A 12,932-nucleotide genomic window follows, 5' to 3' on the forward strand; every position below is an offset into this window, starting at 1 on the left:
TCCCGCCAAAACAGGTGGAGCCGTTTTTACACATGCAGCAGAGAGACAGGATTTTTGCAGTCTATTTCTCATAGTGAGGACTAAACTCAAACAAATGGCCATAATTTCCTAACCGTAGGGGCTAGAACGGTCATTCTTACACCGTTTTGTTCAGAAGAGATGGGGGAATCTTAAAGTGTTGACAATTTATCATTAAAAATATGAATTATTAAAGCTATTTGACTTCTAATGCACCATAACTGAGTAGAGGCTAAGCGAAAACTGCCTTGACTTGCCCTCAAACAACGCTTTGTAACTCTAAATCTATTTGGAGTATCGATATCATTCTTTCACCGTAAGAGACAGCGGACTTTAGTGAACAGTCATGGAAATTTTTAGGTCTCTATGGAAATCCATCAAAAAGATATGACAAGAGAAAAAAGTGGTTCATTTCCAGAGTTTGAAATCTGAAGAAATCTGAGCGAAGATCGAATTTCCTACCCTCAAACAAACGTAATTCATGGCCAAATGGTAATAGGTGAGAAAAAACTTTTTAAATTGTGAGCGTCAGGAGTGTCTGAAGATATATTGGCACAAGCCTCATGTCTTGACTTCGCTTCGTTAAGGAGATATGGCGATTCGAATATGACTCTCATTACAGAAATCAAGCGGTGATTTTGAACAAACTCTCTATTGACTTTCTATGGAGAGTTTTCAGACTTTGTCTTGGTCTGAGGAGATTTGCCAAAATTCTATAAATCCCACAACAATGATAGTGACAATTTCTGAAAGCCAGCAAAAATACCTACGTTTTGATGTATAATTTGTGGAAGTTGAGTAAAAATTGAGCAAGTAGCAAGAAGTTGTTCGGACATGAAGAGAAGACTGCGAAACTTACAGTACCACACTGAAAGCCAAGTGCATAGCAACCATAACAACGCATGTATTTTGTGAAAAATCACAATTTTGCAACTCTAAACTTAAAGAGGGATAAGATGAAAACGGTAACAGATATGAAAAAGTTGAAATATACATGAATAGCCCAATGATTTGTGAACATTTTAAAATTTGAATGGTTGTTGTACGTGAAAGTATGAGGAAGTAGTTAAGTTTCAAAAACAAGCAAAATTTAGCAGAATTTTGGAAGTTTTACATTAATTTCAATGGGACAAAAAATTGCATAAAAAGCTTAATATTTTAAAAAGTATAATAGCAAAAAATACCAAAAGATATTGCGCAAATTAGCAGAAATAGCAGAATAGTTTAAAATTTGAATGGTGAAAATAGCATAAAAATTGTGGAAGTAGTTCTACGGCGAAAAAGAGAAACAGGAACTCAATAGTGTGGATGCCTTAAAGCATCCACACAATAATAATAAAGAATAAAGAGAAACAGGAACTCAATAGTGTGGATGCCTTAAAGCATCCACACAATAAAGAATAAAGAGAAACAGGAAAACAATAGTGTGGATGCCTTAAAGCATCCACACAATAAAGAATAAAGAGAAACAGGAAAACAATAGTGTGGATGCCTTAAAGCATCCACACAATAATAATAATAAAGAATAAAGAGAAACAGGAACTCTATAGTGTGAATGCCTACAGCATTCACACAATAAAGAGAAACAGGAACTCAATAGTGTGGATGCCTTTGAGGGCATCCACACAATAAAGAGAAACAGGAAAACAATAGTGTGGATGCCTTAAAGCATCCACACAATAAAGAGAAACAGGAAAACAATAGTGTGGATGCCTTAAAGCATCCACACAATAATAAAGAATAAAGAGAAACAGGAAAACAATAGTGTGGATGCCTTAAAGCATCCACACAACTAGAAAAATTTGCATTTCCTGCGAAAATGCAGTGTGGATGCTTTAAAGCTGAAGCTGTCTGCAAAAACTAGCTGAAAAAGCTGAAAAGTTGCAGAAATTGTAAAAACTTTGGAGAAGCAAAGGAACTTTGCTAAAAAGTAATAACTTAGCAGAACTGCAATATCTTAGAGGAAACATAATACTTGGCAGATATACAATAGCATAGCAGAACTTGGCAGAAATATTGTAACTTACCAGAAACATGATAACTTCTCAAATATACAAGAATTTAGGAGAAATAGTATAAGATAACAGAAAGAATATATTTAGCCAAAAATACTTAAACATTACAGAAACACTATGATTTAGAAAAATAGAACAACATAGCAGAAATACTGTGATTTACCAGAGACACTGTGATCAACTATGAATATTATAATTTTAAATTAATACTATGTTTTAGCACAAATACTATAATTTGACAGAAATACTATCATTTGGCAGAAATACTGTTTCAGCACAAATACTCTGGTTTAGCACAAATATTATAACATAGCAGAAATACAATTATATAGCAGAAATGCTATATTTAGAAAGAAAAATATAATATAGTAGAAATAGTATGATTTAGCAGAAATACTGTAATCAGCACATATACTGTAACATGACAGAGCAACTTGAAGAATAATAATAATAAAGAATAAAGAGAAACAGGAACTCTATAGTGTGAATGCCTACAGCATTCATACAATAAAGAATAAAGAGAAACAGGAAAACAATAGTGTGGATGCCAAGGCATCACAAGGCATCCACACAATAAAGAGAAACAGGAAAACAATAGTGTGGATGCCTTAAAGCATCCACACAATAAAGAGAAACAGGAACTTAGAGTGTGGATGCCATTTGAGGGCATCCACACAATAAATACTTTAACAATTCATTCTGTTTTGCAGTGTGAGTCAGTAAGTGACAGGTGACTGGCTGCTCCAGCCAATGATGCGATTCACATTCGTATATACGCAGCTAATCAACGTCGTTGACAGGCTACGTTGACAGCGTCCTTATGTGCTGACACCGGTATTTTAGCTAGTAAAGCGGCATGGCTGATGTGGAGTGAAGCCATGTTAATGACGTGTACAACCATTGGAGATGTGAGCAGGACAGACAGAACACTTGACGGAAAACATGTGGACTTTATACCAGTTTTTAAATTGTGTTGATAGGCCACGTAAAACCAGAGTTATGATAAAAAATATATGCAATGTTTGTTTTTTCCCCCAAATACTATCGTTGTTTATATTTACTGCAGGAAGAAACGGTAAAAATGTAGTTTTATAAGGAAAGCGCTCGAAAGCACTCTCCACCTGTGAGCACAAAAAAAACCCCTCCCTTTCCTATTGGTGGAAAAATGTGCCATGTTGACCAATCAAAAAATGATATGGCAACTTGGCATTTAGTTGTTTAGGAAGGGGGGAAGTTTTAGGAGTGATGGCGGTGTTTTGAGATGTGAGAGATTTGTGACGTTTAGCGTGTTTGGAGTCTAAAGTGAGTGTGCGTTCTTGTGTAGTTAGTGTGTAGTGTAGTCAATAGTTTTGTTGTGTGTGTCAGAACAATGAGGCGACTGCTGAATGTTACAGGTGTTAACAGGAGTGATAAATCTCCTGTTGTCAGGCCTCCAGGTATCATGCTTGTGATGTTCTCTTTTATCTCATAGTGGACAGAAAAATTTTTTTGGAGAGGCACAAATAATTTGTGTGGCATCAGATTTGATGTAGAACACTTGATTGTCCTATAAATAGTCTCCCGTGTTTATTTTAAAAAAATGCCTTGGCTGCATTTTTAGGTAAACAGCTGCAAAAAACTTTGTTTGCAAAACTCTACTTTTTTGAAGAAGTAACTATATTATTAATTACCCAACATTGGTCATTTTATACTGTATTTTGCAGACAGACAGTTACAGAACTCTCTCCCAGACCACAGACTCATAATACAAGTCAGAGCTTTATATAAAAAAAAGAAAGTTGTGTTTTCAAAATTGGAGTTCAAGTTATTTTTACTTCCAATAGTGTTAACATACTACACAGGTCATGAACAAGATTTTTTTTTTAAATTTTCATTGTAAGTGGGCTAAAGCACTTAATTAAAAGTGCTCTAACATTAATGTAAATGCTGTCATTTGATTATTTTAATAAACCATGTAACTTGGATGGATGTGATGCTGGCATGACCACAGTGCACATGACTGATGTTGCTCACAGTAAGGAAGTTTGTGTGTTTGCTCAGACACATGAAAAATTAGGGGGAACATTTCTGTGGAGTCTAAGGGGAAAATGGGCTTCTCCACTCCGTACGGTTTGTACCAATTTGTTACATCTTATAAAAAAAATTCCTCTACTACATGCTGGACGCTCCCGTAACGCATTTACTGTTTTGCTTTATACCAGTTTTTTGTGTTTTACCTGTGTCATAGAAAACAGATTATGTTGATCAGGACTGCGAGAGATGCTTAAAACAAACAGAGAGAACGCTGCTGGATGCAGCGATGGAGCTCCTACAAATGGTAGGATTTTTTCTCCAATATTGTGAGAATAGACACTACAGATTGACAGGGCAATGTAAAGCCCTAGGAGTGGAATTTAGGGTAACATATGTTCAGTTTCTGTGGTTATTAGTTCTAACTATGTTCAGAGCGTCGACATAAGTGGTTGGGAATACTGGTTTGAGTAACTGTGACTTTAGAGCAGCTACATGGAATATAAATGGACTTAACAACTCTGTTAAGAGGAATAGAGTCATGTCTAAGATAAAGCAGGAAAAAATACTGATTATATTTCTCCAAGAAACTAATTTATCTCAAGCAGAGCATGAGAAATTAAAGAAATTTGGATTCACAAATACATTTTACAGCTCTTTTAAAACAGGTAATAAAAGACGACTTGCAGTATTGATACACAACTCCCTACACTTTGAACCTACCAACAAGTAAAGGATAATGAAGGCAAATATGTGTTAATTCAAGGCAAAATGGTAACTCTTCTCTCAGTCTACTTACCACCAAATTATGATTTGAAATTTCTTAAAACAATCCTTGAATTAATCTCCTTGGACTCTCAGGGTATATTAATATGTGCAGGGGACTTTAATACAATCATGCATAAGGATGTTACATCTAATAATAACAGGATAGAATAGAATAGAACAGAATAGAATAGAATAGAATAGAATAGGGTTCACAGAGTAAACTGCTAAGAAAGAGCCTGGATGACTTGGGTTTATGGGATATTTGGCGAGAAATGCATCCAAAGCGTAGAGATGTTACTTACTTTTCATCCCCCATGGAGTATATTCAAGAATAGACCTTTTCTTTGGCTTTAAAAATGATAAACATAGGGTAAAAAGTTATGACATAGGCACTAGGAATATGTCAGACCATTGACCAATTTACCTAACAATTAACCTAGAGACCAGACCGAAAAACTTTATGGAGATTTGTCAGGTCTCTTGACAGACAGGTCTATTTAACAATAAGACTATTATAAAATAGATAAAAGCCGAAATAAAACATTTTCGAGAAATAAATGATATTGGACAGATAAATCCATGGGACATTATGGGACACCTTAAAGGCAGTTGTTAGGGGCAAATTCATATCACTAAGTGCAGCTATGAAGAAAGCTAAAGAGAATCAGCTAAATGGACTTGAAAACACACTAAAAGACTTAGAAAGTAGACACAAAAAGACTCAATCTGACCAGACCTTGAAATAAATTTTTGATATATATCAGGAAGAAGAAGAGAAAAAATACAAATTTTTGAGACAATCATACTATAAAACAGGGCCAAGGGCAACAAAATTACTTGCTAGGAAAATTTGTAAAAGAAAAGGATGCAATCTCAGCTCAGCTCTTGATCCCCAAACTGGGAAATTACAAAGTTACCTGGGGGGAATTGACTTTGCATTCCAAACCTATTACAAAATGTTATACACTCAACCTGCACAAGCCTGCTGTGGCTCAGGTGGTAGAGCAGATCAGCTACTGGTTGGTGGTTCGATCCTAGGCTTCCCCAGTCTGCTTGTCAAGTGTCCTTGGGCAAGATACTAACCCCAAATTGCCCTCCAATGCGTTCATCGGAGTGTGACTGTGTGTGAATGTAGATTAGTTTGCACTTGCGTTTAGAAGTGCTTGCATGAGTGGGTGTGAATGGGTGAATGAGGCATGTTGTATACAGCGCTTTGAGTACTCTGGGAGAGTAGAAAAGCTATATAAGAATCAGACCATTTGCCAATATAGAAAATATAAAAATGTTTCTTAACTCATTTGATTTGCCATCAATTGGAAAGTGTCAGAATGAATGCATATCCAAACATATCCAGAAAAAAGAATTGGAAATGGCCTTAAAGAAACTAAAAAAATAAACTCCATTAACAGTATTAAGACATTATATTCAGTGCCTACTGCATAAGTCAAGATAAATGGATGAGTCACAGACCATAAGGTTGGAAAGATCTACTGGTCAAGGTTGCCCCCTGTTTCTGACTCTTTTTGCTCTTTACATTGAACATTTAGCACAGGCAATAAGAGAAAATAATAGTATTCATGGTCCAACGGATCAAAAATCTCACGGTTTGGACCGGATCACAGTTTTAAGTCAAGGATCGAATAAATTTTTGGATCAGCAAAAAAAGAAAAAAGACAAAAATTTAACATTTACTTATTTACTTATTGAAGTATTTTTTGCCTGTTAAAAACATTCACAGTTTTTAACACAGTCATGCAGTTATAAAAAATAAATAAATTATGGCAGTACAGGGCTTTGTGTCTACCATTCAATTCAATTCAATTTTATTTATAAAGCACCAAATCACAACAACAGTTGCCTCAAGGCGCTTTATATTGTAAGGTAGGCCCTACAATAATACATAACGCTCATTATATCGCACTCTGCTGTGATATAATGAGCTGTCACGGTCACGTAGCTTTCCGTTGCCCTGGAGGTCCACCCATTTGTAGTAGTTAGGGCAACAGAAGATGCCTGGGACAGTTCAGCCACAACTTAAATCTTTTTCTGCTCATACATGCTTGGAAGTTTTAACTAAAGACTGTTGAGTGAGATTAAAGGAAAAAATTCTGTTGATTGGTCTCAGAAAGCAATTAGACATTTAGGAGTATGGCTGACTAAATCTTTAGATGACTTGTATAAAAAAAAACCTTTGAGCCCGTGAACCAAAAGATTAAAGGGGACCTCATTCAATGTTCAACACTTATTCTTGATTTTAGTGCAAGAATGGAGGTCATTAAAATGCCAGTCCTGCCTAGACTACTCTATCTGTTTATGTCTTTTCCTATGAAAATTCCAAAATCTCAGTTCCATGACTGGGACAAACAAATATATCAATTTATTTGGAGGGGTGGAAACCTATAATTAAATATAGCACATTATTAATTCGTAAAGATAATGGCGGCTTCTCTCTCCCAAGTCTCCAAGATTACTAGTAGTCTACAAGATTACTACCTTGCTGCTCAACTAAAAATAGTTATACAATGGTGTGATGATACTTGTGAGGCCCGATGGAAAGAAATGGAGAATATGTGTGGGGTCATTGCAATACAACCCTTGATAGGAGATCAGAAACTGACAACATATGGGCTCAAAATGTGGTCATAAATATTTTGTACTTGTAAATCGGTTTTGTACTTGTAAATCAGGATTTGTATGTGTAAAAAAAATTTGTGTGTGCGTAAAAAAGATTTGTATGAGTAAAAAAAATTTGTGTGTGCGTAAAAAAGATTTGTATGTGTAAAAAAAATTTGTGTGTGCGTAAAAAAGATTTGTATGTGTAAAAAAGATTTGTGCGTGTGTAAAAAAGATTTGTGTGTGGACTTAGCCAAAAAAACCCTGCAAGTTACAAGTACAAATTTTGACCCTATTTTTCTTCCTTTCATCTGATTGGTCAATGTCATGTCAATCACAAATGTAACAATCCAACCAGAGAACAGATGGGTTTGGCTGTCGGAGGGGTGCTTTTTTGAACTGCAGGTCCTTGAAGGGTAATACAGGTTGAAGCTGGAGGATCTCTATATAAATATCCGATAGCAGCTAGGTCCCCTAACTTTCAGTTGCTGTTGAAAGGATAAAGTTGTGGTATATCAGTGGTTAGAAATACCATTATTACTTTAGGATTAGTTTAACACAAAGTCAGGGCTGACCCGGGACCATTGCTGTGAGTCACAGTGCGCAGCATAAAAGTCCTTTCACATCGGACGCAGGATGTGCTGCTAATGCTAACTGCTGACTAAAAGCAAAGGATCCAGAATTTGTTGCTGGCTGCTGAGCTCTGTGGGTTTTTGCAGCAGCTCTACCTGTACTAGATGCACCTGCTCCTTGTCTTTTCTCTCTCTGACTTTATGTCCTCTACAAGAGTTTCTGGTTTTTTTGCTAGTTCTTCAAATGTTCAATAAAAACATCTATGCTAATTCATAACGAAGAAAGCTTTGTAATGAAGACTGTCATTTCCAAAACACTGCCCGCCCCCACCCCGCGGTCCGCAGCGCTGTTGAAAAGGCTGTGGAAGTCCCTATATTAAACACGTAGACCTGTGACACAAAAATCACCAAACTCGGACGACCACAGACTGTTTTCCTTTGTGGTGATGAAGGAAAACGCTGGGTTGGCATGTAAAAGGGCATTTATTCCCTTCAAAGACCTGCAGTTCAAAAAAAGCGCCCCTCCGACAGCCAAACCCATCTGTTCTCTGATTGGATTGTTACATTTGTGATTGACATGACATTGACCAATCAGATGAAAGGAAGAAAAATAGGGTCAAAATTCGTACTTGTAACTTGCAGCGTTTTTTTTGGCTAAGTCCACACACAAATCTTTTTTACTCACGCACAAATCTTTTTTACGCACGCACAAATCTTTTTTTACACATACAAATTGAATTCAAAATCCTGCTCCTCACATACAAGGTCTTAAATAATCAGGCCCCATCTTATCTTAATGACCTTGTAGTACCATATCACCCTATTAGAGCACTTCGCTCTCGCTCTGCAGGCCTACTTGTTGTTCCTAGAGTATTTAAAAGTAGAATGGGAGGGAGAGCCTTCAGTTTTCAGGCCCCTCTTCTGTGGAACCAGCTTCCAGTTTGGATTCGGGAGACAGACACTATCTCTACTTTTAAGATTAGGCTTAAAACTTTCCTTTTTGCTAAAGCATATAGTTAGGGCTGGACCAGGTGACCCTGAATCCTCCCTTAGTTATGCTGCAATAGATGTAGGCTGCCGGGGGATTCCCATGATGCATTGAGTTTTTCCTTTCCAGTCACCTTTCTCACTCACTATGTGTTAACAGACCTCTCTGTATTGAATCGTATCTGTTATTAATCTCTGTCTCTCTTCCACAGCATGTCTTTTATCCTGTCTTCCTTCTCTCACCCCAACCGGTCGCAGCAGATGGCCGCCCCTCCCTGAGCCTGGTCCTGCCGGAAGTTTCTTCCTGTTAAAAGGGAGTTTTTCCTTCCCACTGTCGCCAAAGTGCTTGCTCATAGGGGGTCATATGATTGTTGGGCTTTTCTCTGTATCTATGAAGCGCCTTGAGGCGACATTTGTTGTGATTTGGCGCTATATAAATAAAATTGAATTGAATTGAATTGAAATCTTTTTTACACACACAAATCTTTTTTTACGCACACACAACTTTTTTTTACACATACAAATCTTTTTTACACACACACAAATTTTTTTTACACATACAAATCCTGATTTACAAGTACAAAACCGATTTACAAGTACAAAATATTTATGACCACATTTTGAGCCCATAACAACAGCTTGTCAGAAAGAACTGAACCCCTTGGCATCTTTTACATTGCTTATTTGGTTCAAGTTAGTAAAAGAACTAAACCTAAGTAAGTGGGTGGCTTATGATTCTGAGTTTAAACCATACCAAATGGATTTTAAATTTTTTTTTTAAATTTGTTTATCAAGAGATTATACAAACTTATATACATTGTATGCATCTTACATGACATATTTTCTCAAACATTTATTTCCCAAACATTTTAACTTTTCTTGTTAAACAAAAGACAAATTAAAATACAAAAAACATTATACCAACACAAGAACAAAACAAACAGAACAGAAAAAAAATTGAAAAAAAGTGAGTAAATTAGAAAAAAAATATTAAATAAATAAAATAAAATAAAGTAAAATAAAAATTTAAAAAAACCCAAAAATTTAAATTAAACAATAAATAAATAAAAAATAGAAGGGGAGGGGGGGTGCTTAAATCCCATGTTTTAAAAAAGAGTGAATTTCAATTTTTTTTTCAATCTAGTATAGGGTGGGTAAATTGCATTATTCTGCAGAAATTTTGCAGAACTACCTTTCACTGTGAGTCCGATCTTCTCCACCCTCAAGAATGTCCGGACAGTATTAAGCCATTGCGATGCAGATGGAGGCGTGGGAATATGGCAATTAGAGCATCTTCTCGGATCTGAATTCCAAAACCCCCTGAAAGAAATGAAATCACTCCATAATTTTTTCAAACTTGGACAGAAGAAAAACATATGGCTTAGATTGCAAGGGGAGGTGTGACATCTGTCACATTGGTCTATAATTAAAGGAAAATTTTTTAGATAAACGGGATTTTGAGAAATGGACTCTGTTTATTACTTTAAACTGTATAAGCTGTAACCTAGCACATGGTGTACTTGAACGTATGATGAGATTCACCTTATCCCACCATGATTCAAACAGTTCAACACTGAATGGATTTAAAATTTAAAAACTGGTCACATAAAGGGATTAATGTATATTGTTCAAAGTTCAAAGTTTTTAAATATTACAAAAAAAATATGATCTAGGAAAAAATGACTTTTTCAGATACCTACAATTACGGCAATATTTGTCCTCAAAAGTGACTAAAGAAATTAATACACAACCTAATGATATAATTAATCTGGTTTCACAAACATATTTTAAGTGATGTAAGTCAATTATCTCTAAACTCTATCAGGGTATATTAAAAAGTAGTGGAACTTCAACAGATTATATGAAAACAAGATGGGGGAGAGAGTTGTCCATTGTTATATCTTCTGAGCAATGGGACAATATGTGTGAGATTGCCACTTCAACCTCGTCTTCTGCCTACTGGCGAGAATTTAGTTGGAAAACCTAAGTAGATTTATTATAGCACAAAAACAACAAATATGGGGAAATTCTTCATGCTGGAGGAGCTGTGGGGAAATAGTCGCAAACCATACCCACATCTTCTGGTCTTACCAAGATCAAGAAATATTGAACAAAATACGCAAAACAAAACTAGAATTAAATGAAATTATTAATAAAAAGACTCAGTTCTTAATAAAAAGACTTTGCCTCCAAAATTTTGAACACGGTAACAAATCCGGACAATTTCTAGCAAACCAGTTAAAAAATCAATAAAGAAAAAACAACCATATGTACTGTTAAAGATTTATCTGGGAATACAATATATGACCTTAAAAAAATAAACAAAATCTTTAGGGATTTCTATGAAACTTTATATACACCACAAATAAACCCATCTAAAAACGAAATTGATCAATTTCTCGACAACGTAACTCTTCCAAAATTATTAGATACCCAAGCAATGGCACTGGATTCGCCACTGATGCCAGGTGAACTCCAGGAAGCCCTAATAAGTATGCCCAATAATAAGGCTCCAGGTCCAGATGGCTTTCCAGCAGAATTTTACAAAGAATTCTGGACAATTCTAGCACCAATTTTTCACAGAATGTTGCAGGAAATCAAAGAAAATGGGAGACTACCACCAAATATGAACTCTGCAAATATTAGTGTCATACTAAAACCAGGGAAAGACCCTGTATTTCCTTCAGGCTATCGTCCAATATCCCTTATTAATGTAGACCTTAAAATAATCTGCAAAACTCTCTCAAAGAGATTAGAGAAAATACCCCCCCCCCCCCCTTTTAATTCATCCTGACCAAACTGGTTTCATAAAAGGCAGGCACTCATCAACAAATACACGTAGACTACTTAATTTAATAGACTACTCATGCAGTAAAAATATTGAAACCATAATATTGTCTCTTGATGCAGAAAAGGCGTTTGACAGAGTTAACTGGAAATTTCTATTTGCAATTTACACAAATTTGGTTTTGGAAAGTCTTTCGTAAGTTGGTTGAAAATATTATATAACTCCCCAACAGCTTGTGTCAGAACAAATGACCAAACATCCTCCAGCTTCTGTCTCCTAAGGTGCACCAGGCAGGGATGCCCACTCTCCCCTTCACTGTTTGCAATTTTTATTGAGCCACTAGCAGAAGCAATTAGACAGGCTACAACAATTAAGGGCATAAAATATAAGAATGTAGAACTTAAAATCAGCCTTTATGCGGTTGATGTGTTACTTTTTCTCGAAAACTCACAAACCAATCTTTCTGGGGTAATTGCATTGATAAATTCTTTCTCAAGAGTCTCAGATTATTCAATTAACTGGTCAAAATCTACAGTTCTTCCGATTAATTGCTCCTTCCATAATTCTTCATCTACCCGACTGCAATCTGGAAATATTAAATATTTAGGTATCAATATCTCTCCTAAGCTTGGAGAATTAACAAAATTAAACCATGTCCCACTTTTAAAGACAGTAGAAGGCGATCTGGCTAGATGGAAATCTCTACCCATATCACTTATGGGAAGGGTCGCAGCTATAAAAATGATGGTCTTGCCAAAAATAAACTATTTATTTTCAATGATCCCAAGTAAGCCATCACAAGATTGGTTCAGATCTCTAGACTTGTATATTTCTAAATTCCTTTGGGAAGATAAACCCCCGCGTATCAGCTTAAAAACATTACAAAGGACTAGAGATGGACCGATCCGATATTACGTATCGGTATCGGTCCGATACTGACATAAATTACTGGATCGGATATCGGAGAGAAATAAAAAAATGTAAACCGATCCATTAAATATCAAAAAAGCACCTCACAAAACTTGCAACACGGCATAACTCGGCTCATAACTGTAGCACGTCGGAGCAGTGTGCGTCAAGTGATAGAGCAGCTGTGTGTATTTGTAGCCTCGCTACCAATCCAGCATTTCATCTCTGAGGAAGTTATCCCAGAGAGAAGTA

Source organism: Neolamprologus multifasciatus, chromosome 15, assembly GCF_963576455.1.
Source record: "Neolamprologus multifasciatus chromosome 15, fNeoMul1.2, whole genome shotgun sequence".
Lineage (NCBI taxonomy): Eukaryota > Metazoa > Chordata > Actinopteri > Cichliformes > Cichlidae > Neolamprologus > Neolamprologus multifasciatus.